Source organism: Coenobita brevimanus, chromosome 25 (assembly GCF_032717465.1).
Source record: "Coenobita brevimanus isolate Jiangsu-jjx chromosome 25, ASM3271746v2, whole genome shotgun sequence".
In the NCBI taxonomy this organism is placed as follows: Eukaryota; Metazoa; Arthropoda; class Malacostraca; order Decapoda; family Coenobitidae; genus Coenobita; species Coenobita brevimanus.
This window is the reverse complement of record NC_136978.1, coordinates 21,739,440-21,747,732: the sequence shown is the minus strand read 5'-3', so window position 1 is coordinate 21,747,732 and position 8,293 is coordinate 21,739,440. Positions and strand designations below refer to the sequence as shown.

Sequence of the window (8,293 nt, the reverse complement as noted above, 5' to 3'; positions counted from 1 at the left end):
AATTTACTGAGAACTTTTGGAGATATTGTGCGGGATACATAGGATCCGGATCCGGATCCGGATCTGTTCCAAAGTTTAATCAACTCTTTCTTTGTCCGTGGCCCATCATTCCACAAAATTTCATCGAAATTCATCGAGAACTTTTGGAGATATTGTGTTGGCAAATAAATAAACAAACATTCACACGTGGGTGAATACATAACCTCATCCAACTTCGTAGGCAGAGGTACCTATGCCCTAGACACCCAGACTGCTGTAGTTGGCGTAGGAGACTTGGCAGTAATTCTTCAGCGATTTCTTCTGCATGTTATACCTTCATTTTGTCTTGTACTGTGTATACATCATTTTACAACATTTTAACATCAACATTTTTGACATCAGGAAAACAGAAGACGATATTGAGAAGTTTCAGTCGGAATACCTCGCTTTGCTAGAGTGTGATAATATTATAATGAATCGGTGATAGGAACTGGCCATGCCACGTTGAGTACACCGCTTCCCATCCGATCAGCGAAGTTAAGCAACGTTGGGTCTGGTTAATACTTGGATGGGTGACCGCCTGGAAACACCAGATGCTGTTGGCATCCCTACGTGTCAAGTGGGGTTGGTGGAGGATTAGTGCCCCTCCCTGTAAAACAATTAACTCTAAGCCCTTGGCCACCCCGTTTGGGATACATGGCATCTGGCAATGAATGAATGAATGAAATTACTTAATGTTCACACTCCCTGTTCAGCATACTTGCACCATGTCAGTAATGATTTACCCTCTAATTGTCGAAACAATTCTAGTAATCTATCGTTGCGAACGTCAGACGATTTTATTCTGTTAATAATAACACGGGACTCTGAGAGTTTTAATTCTGGTTCCATAAATCCTTTCATGGTTGGACCAACTCTGGTGTTCTCTCCAGCTTGCTACAAACGGCTATATAACACTGAGGGCAAATCATAGATGCATGAAAATATTACAGCCATGCTCTTACTTCTAAGCACAATAACTGGTTGAACAATAAAAACAGCCATTCCAAAGAGAACAGGGGATGGTCACGGTATAATCATTAGCATCATGCAGATCTCCTTGCCCGCACCCCAAGGTTGGGTCAGTAAACTCTGTGCATGCGTGTTGCCCTGTTTCATGTAACACTGTGTGTGTGTGTGTGTGTGTGTGTGTGTGTGTGTGTGTGTGTGTGTGTGTGTGTGTGTGTGTGTGTGTGTGTGTGTGTGTGTGTGTGTGTGTGTGTGTGTGTGTGTGTGTGTGTGTGTGTTCCTTTCTCTTCCCTGGGGAGGAGCAGGGGGAGGAGGAGGTAGGAACACAGGAGGAAGAGGAGGAGGAGAGGGTTGGATGAAGGGTGGAGAAATAGGAAGATAAGGAGGAGAGTTGGAAAACTCCGCCCTTTATCCCATGCGATGTTACTAACTGAAACTTTGCCTCACGTCATGGAACGGGGGCCTGGTGGCAATGCTAAGTCACTGGCTTAGTGTTATATTGGTATGAATGTTGAAGGCTGGCAAGGGCACTGTCTTCCACGCCAGCAGTGCCCAGTGACCTCTTAATGTCTGACGCACTGATTTAATTTTCATTATACTGTCAATGAAAGGCCATCATACTTATTGACCACCGACAAATACTGATTAATATTTGCATTATATGTTATTTGATTCGCTCAGTTACGAGGAAATACTAATGATCACGATTAGGTTAGACACAAATCACAGCAAACAAGGGCGCACACACGCACGCACACAAGCATGCAAACATAGAAATAACTAAACGCACTCACACACAAAGAGGAAAGAAACACACACACACACACACACACAAGAAGAGGCTGTAACAGATTCAGAGACAGAAAACAATTATGTATACAGACACACTTGTGCGCGCTTGCTCCCAAGCACTCCATCACCATTTTCTTCATCACTACTATTAGCAATCGCCATCCCGACCCCCACCCACCCACCCTTTCCCTCCACAATCCTACAACCCTCTAGCGCCACAGTTCTGCTGTAGGTTTTAGTTCTCTCTATCGCAGGACAGTTTAACTCACCCTACAGAAATGCATGCGTTTGGCAAATGATCATCATAATTTGTGAAACTGTTTCAAAAAGAAGCTTCAGAGTTTTTTAACTCAGTTCAAATTCTTAGTTTTTCGTCAAAAATATCAATATGAATAGACAATCTCGTTAGCCCAAGTATTGTTTTCATATAGAATCTCTGTAAATAATTTTCTCTGAATCAGACTGAACAATGGCAATGCATGTGACAGCTATACTGTAATTCATACACAGTAAGAAAACAATAATGTCACATTTCCAATCCCACAACATCCCTACTTGCGTGTGTTGGGCAGAGCCATCTATGGATGATGCAAGGCAAAGGAGTGGGTAGCCCTGAAGCAATGGCGTCTGACTGGTTTGTTCCATTGCCCGCCAGCAGTTAAGGGCATGTGGTTTTGGCCTCCAGGGGGGAAGGGGGGATACCGATACTGGTTTCGAGTGTACTAGTTTTGATATGAACTGGTAAAGATAAGAAGGAATGGCATCTTAACAAGTGACTAAAAGAAAGAAGAAGGAAGCAAGTTAGCAAATCCAGCATAGTCTCCGGCACAGGGAGGAAAGTTTAATGTAAAAAATACGAGTAGTATATACCTCTTTACAGTTACAAGCAGCAACGTTCAATCTTAGTAAAAGGCTTTGCTGATAAGATCTATAAAAATGGAAGGCAAATCAACATCATTATCTAATCTTTAGTTTCCCCATATATTATAGTCACTCCACACCAAACTCGTATCCAGAAATATTCTAATATATGGACCAGCGCCCCGCCTTCTCTACCGTCCATGTCCCCTTTATAAATTTTATCACCACTAAAAACCAGCCTCACAACTCCCTGACTCCCAGCCATTTACCCGACCCCCTTCCCCTCCATTAGCATTCCTCTTAGTCTTTTTGCCACCGAACGACGCCAGGTAAACGAGTGTGTCGCGTGCTTGTTTTCTTCTCTTCTTTTTCTTCATCTTCTTCTATACCCAACCTACTGCATCTATCTTTGCAGGTTGTCACCCCCGCCCTGCTTCACTACCGAGCCCATTACCATCCCAGCCTGTACCCACTTCCTCCTCTCTACCCACTCCATCCATATCATCACGCCTTCCTCAGTTCGAATATCAAGAAGAAATGTCTGGTTTAAGCTTTATCGACCGACTTACAACGTCCATCATTGCAGGACATATTCTTCTCGTCATGCCCACCACCCAAGCCCATCCCTCCCACTCCTCCCTCGTCTAGACACTTCTTCCACCCACTCCACCCTCTGCTACACACATCTCCCACCCACCTTTGAAGAAAGCTTTTTACACATATACATCTGTGAAAGCATTGTCTGGATACAGCTGAATTTTATACACAGATTTCTTGCCTTGACTCGATTCAGCTTCATCTCACCTACATGGACCTGAAGCCCCTGAAGCGTCGTGAAGAGACCTGAAATAAGTCAAAATTTTCGTAGTTTGGACAACTCTGGTATTTTATTCCGGCCAATACCAGGGGATTTGAGGCAGCTGAGAGTGAGACATTGGAGCCTGAGAGTTTATCAACTGGTATCATTAACTTTCATTGTCGGAAGAGCTCTTGGTTTTTGTATTCCCTCTACCGCCAGACGCCGGGAGCCAGAGTGTGCTAAATGCAACTAAGTAATCCTGATCTGGGGTTGAAACAGAAAAAAGAATACCACAAATATAACAAATTCATCCCTATTTTATCATATTTCTAGAAAAGTGTATGAGAGTGAGGTGATTAGCGGGAGAGAGAGAGAGAGAGAGAGAGAGGGGGGGGGGAGAATATACAATGGGGGCTGGTATGCCGGGGGAAGTGGGGTCGTTACTGAGTAGGAACAGAAGAGCCTGAAGGTCCATTCGTCGAGGCAACCACTCACAGGGTGCGGCGTCTTTCAACGAATAGATTCCCTCCATTTTCTCTTCCTTTGTCCCTCACTCATCTACTCGTTCATTTTTTTTTTCCTGCGTCCTCTTCTTTTCATCATATTTTTCTCGTTTTCACTTTCATCGCTTTTGCTCATTTTTCTTCCTTTTCTTCTTCATTTAATCCTCTTACACATAATTTTTCGTTTTTCGACATCCTCTAGTCTTTGTTCTTTCATTTTTCCCTTTTCTTCCTCTATCTCTGACGCTGCCTCTCTCTCTCTCTCTCTCTCTGTTCTTCTGTATCTGTCTCTTTCATTTAATTTTCTCTCTTCCTCTTCCACTCTTTGCTTCCTAGTCTCTTCTTTCTCCTTTGATCTTCTCTCTGTTTCCCTTTCCATTCCATCTTCATTTCATATATTATCCCAGTTCCTTCTTACTCCCTTCCCATTTCCCTCCTCTCTCCTTTCCTTCCCCTCCCTTTCTCCTCGCCTACCTCATCTTAACTCGTCTCGTTCTTCTTACCTCCGCCTCTCATCGTTCTTTTCTTCGTCTTTCTTCCCTTTTTCTTTTTCTTCTTCCTTCTCCCTTTCTTCCTTCTTCCATTTCCTTTGTACCTCTTTCCCTCCACTATTTTTCATTCACTTCTTTCTTTCCTTCTTTTATTTCTTCGTCATTACTTCTATTTGTTTTCTTTTCCTCCTTTTCTCCTCCTCCTGTTTTCATTTCTAACTCTTTTCCTTCATCGTTCCTTTCCTTCCACTTCTTCAATCGTTCTTTTGCCTTTGCTTGTCCTTTACTTCGTTTTTTCCTTTCTCACCCCTCTGTGCTTCCTTCTCTTCCCACTCTTTTCTCACCGTTTCTTTCCAGTCCCGTCCTTCCTTCCTTCTTCCCTCCCCCCTTCTTCCTCCACATTTTGCCCTTTCCTCTTATCTTCAGTCATTCCTGTTCTTCCTTCCTCATCTTACCTCTTCCTCCTCATTTTCCTCCTCCTCCTCCTCCTCCTTTCCCTTTTCCACCTCCTCCTCCTCCTCCTCCTCCTCCTCCTCTGGTCCCCCTCCTACTACCAGCACTCAAAAATTCCTAATACAACAGAAGATAGGATTCCCTTCTCTTCCCTGGGGAGAAGGAGGGGGAAGAGGAGGAGGCAGGGACACGGGAGGAAGAGGAGGAGGAGGAGGAAGAAGAGGAGAAGAGGGTTGGGTGGAGGGAGAAAGAGGAGGGAAAGGGGGAGAGTTGGAACCGGAGAGAAAGATGAGGAGGAGATGGAAGGGGACTGGATGGAGAGATGAGGAAAAGGAAGAGGAAGAGAGGGTGGGATGTTAGGGAGGAGGAGGAGGGAAAGGGAAATCGAGGAGAAGGAGAAGGAGGAGGAAGAAGAAGAGAAAGACGAGTGCAAGAAAGGAAGAGGAGAAGGGGAGCAGAAACGTGGAGGAGAAGGAAAGGGTGAAGTTGACGGGAGGAGGGGGTTGGAATGGAGGAAGAGGAGAGGGAGAGAAGCAGGGGGAAGCTGGGAAGGGGTAGAGATCAAGGGCAATAAGGTCACAAGCCACACACACCCTTAAGGCCGGAACTCCCACCAATCTTCCAAGCAATGTGGACCTTACAGATTCCCAAAACCCTTGCATATAGATTTTTTTTCATCATCACCTCTTTTTAATGGGAATCTGTGTGGTACGTAATGAAGGTCGAGGGAGTTAGTGAGGGCATTGTCTTACCCTGTCTGGGTATTATATTATCATTTTTATTGTTGGATTTATTATTATTATTATTATTATTATTATTATTGTTGTTGTTGTTGTTGTTGTTGTTGTTGTTGTTGTTGTTGTTGGTGGTGGTGGTGGTGGTGGTGGTAATGGTGGTGTTATTGTTGTTGTTTTTTAAATTATTATTTTGTTGTTTTTGTTGCTTTGGTTCTGATTCTTGTTGTTCTAGTTGTTCGTGCTCTTTTCTGTGTGTGTGTGTGTGTGTGTGTGTGTGTGTGTTTTTCCTGTTTTTGTTGCTGTTGGCAGTAAGAGCATCAGTATTATTAAATATTTCTTAGTTTTAGAACTAGGCCGGTCCAGTCCGTAGAATTTTACTGTGTGTGTGTGTGTGTGTGTGTGTGTGTGTGTGTGTGTGTGTGTGTGTGTGTGTGTGTGTGTGTGTGTGTGTGTGTGTGTGTGTGAATGAATGATTGAATGGAAAATTGCTCCTCTGTGTGCTGAAGTAAATGTATACAAGCTTGTGTATGTATGGGTGTGTGTACAGCAGTGTGTGCGTGAGTGTTTGTGTTTGTCTACTCTCACTTTTTCCCACTTTCCTGTGAGACTGACTGAAGAATCAAGTCATCTTGCACTCAACTTATACCCGTACAGGACACTCACACACTTACGCTCGATCAGTCACCCACTCCCTCCCTCCCTCACTCACCCACCAACCCACCAACTCATCCACTGATACTCTCACTATGTCAGTTACATACCCACTCACTCACTCACTCACTCATTTCCTTACTCACCCATTCACCCATTCATTCACTCACACAGTCACCCACCTCCATTCACTCACTCACTTTTTTACACAACTTCACTTTCACTTTCCTAACCTTCGTCAGGAAACGATAAAAGTAGGAACTGGAAGGTAAGAAGAGAGAAGGAGCTACAGACGAAAGAGATGTACGAGAAAGTGGAGAAAACGCAAGAAACCAAAGAGAAAATAAAGTGCAGGAGGCGAAAGGAAGTAAAAAAAGCAATAAAAATCAAGAATGAAAATAATATTAAGAATAAAAAGGATCCTAAAATTTACAACTAAAAGGAGGCCGGAGGAAGAGGACAATAAAAAAGCGAGAGGGGGGGAGGGATTCATGTGGCAGTAAAAATAGTAATAAATAAAGTTGTAGGTATCCATACTAGTAAGTGTGGAACGTGATCGAGCAACAGTGGTAGCTTTTGTTATTTTATTTTCCCAGTGCTGTGCGTAGGTCGGCTGTACCTTTAATAATTTCTGAGATAACCAAGCCATGGTGCTCTGCTTGGTGCTTTTCGGCTTGTTCCAGCAATGCGTGGCGAATTTTGACAAAAGCCACGTGAATAACACTTAATACTATTCCATAAACTTGCCAACATTGTGTGTAGGTCCTCTGTAGCCTTAATAGTTTCCGAGACGGCCGCGTTTTGGTGCTGTGCTCTGCCACCCAACTGCATGTCAGATGGTGTTTGAGCGAGCGAATAAGATGCATTCTTAATGGAAGGATTAATAGGAAGTAGCTGTAGCTGCCTGACTGTCTGCGTGTCTGTCCGAGACTCTGCGGCCACGGCTCAGCCCCTCAATACACCTTCCTTCCGCTGCTTCCCTCTCCACCGAAGTTCAGTTCTCGGGCCAATCAGACCTGTAGACTCAGCTTGTTCCCATTCGTTCCTGTTCATCGAGCATTACAAATGGACCTGGACCTAAAACGATAAATGTGGGTCATGTTCATGTGGAAGACGTGAATTTGACAAAAACGTTTCCCTGCCTGTCTCTAGCATAATAGGCATTTATTACACTGATTTGTCCTAAGCTACTTTCCTCCCCCGCAGTTTTTTTTTTTTCCTTCTGCACCTGAATACTTGGTGAAGATGAGTTTGTCCCTTCAGCCCAAGAATGTTCTTTTCATTTCATTTGTTTTTGCTCCTAGACGAGTCCATTCAGCTTAGGGAGGATTTCTTGTAGTGTAGGCGTTAATCAAATGTATACCTACCACTGTACTGAAAAGTCTGCTCAAAGCTAAATAAAATGAACTCGGTATAGCCAGAATAAATGATAAAAAGACGTCATGCGTATATTAGAGGTTAACCTTTTCCATACGGCGATGTTTGTAATTTACCAGACTATGTTATTCCAGTTTGTTGTCTCGTTTTGAATGAGATAATGGCGGCTATAACTCACGCCCACAACGAAAAGTTTGTTGTAAAGTGAACAGAATCGTGTGGGGATACAAAGAAATGTAGAGATGTCACCCAGGGCTGGAGTGCATTGCCTGGGCCGGGATTCGCCAGCATTCTCGCTATCCATCTCTGTGTCGTAATGTGCATCTATATTTGCTGGGAGGGACAAGGAAAAGCCAGTGTAGTCTTCCCTTGTCTCGTATCCTTACTGCAAAAATAAGTCGTGAGTTACCTGGAAATTTTAAAGTTAGTTTCTGGAGGATGAACAAGAGACACTGGAAGATTCTGCATGACATGGCAAGACTCTGCAATCTGGTTTTCTTGTCCCTCTGGCACGTAAAAATCACGAATGGAACAGGGAATTTGTCGTTAGTCTGTAAATCCCATCCCTGTAGCCATCTGCATTAACATAAAATTGATATTTGATAAACTCTGATGCACTTATGGATGAGACAATTCAAACCT

General features: G+C 43.6%; 1 pseudogene; it reads left to right on the top strand.

Annotated features, from left to right (window-relative positions):
* Positions 1-465: 465 nt before the first annotated feature.
* Positions 466-584, top strand: LOC145393886 (5S ribosomal RNA; annotated as a pseudogene).
* The last annotated feature ends 7,709 nt before the right edge of the window (positions 585-8,293 follow it).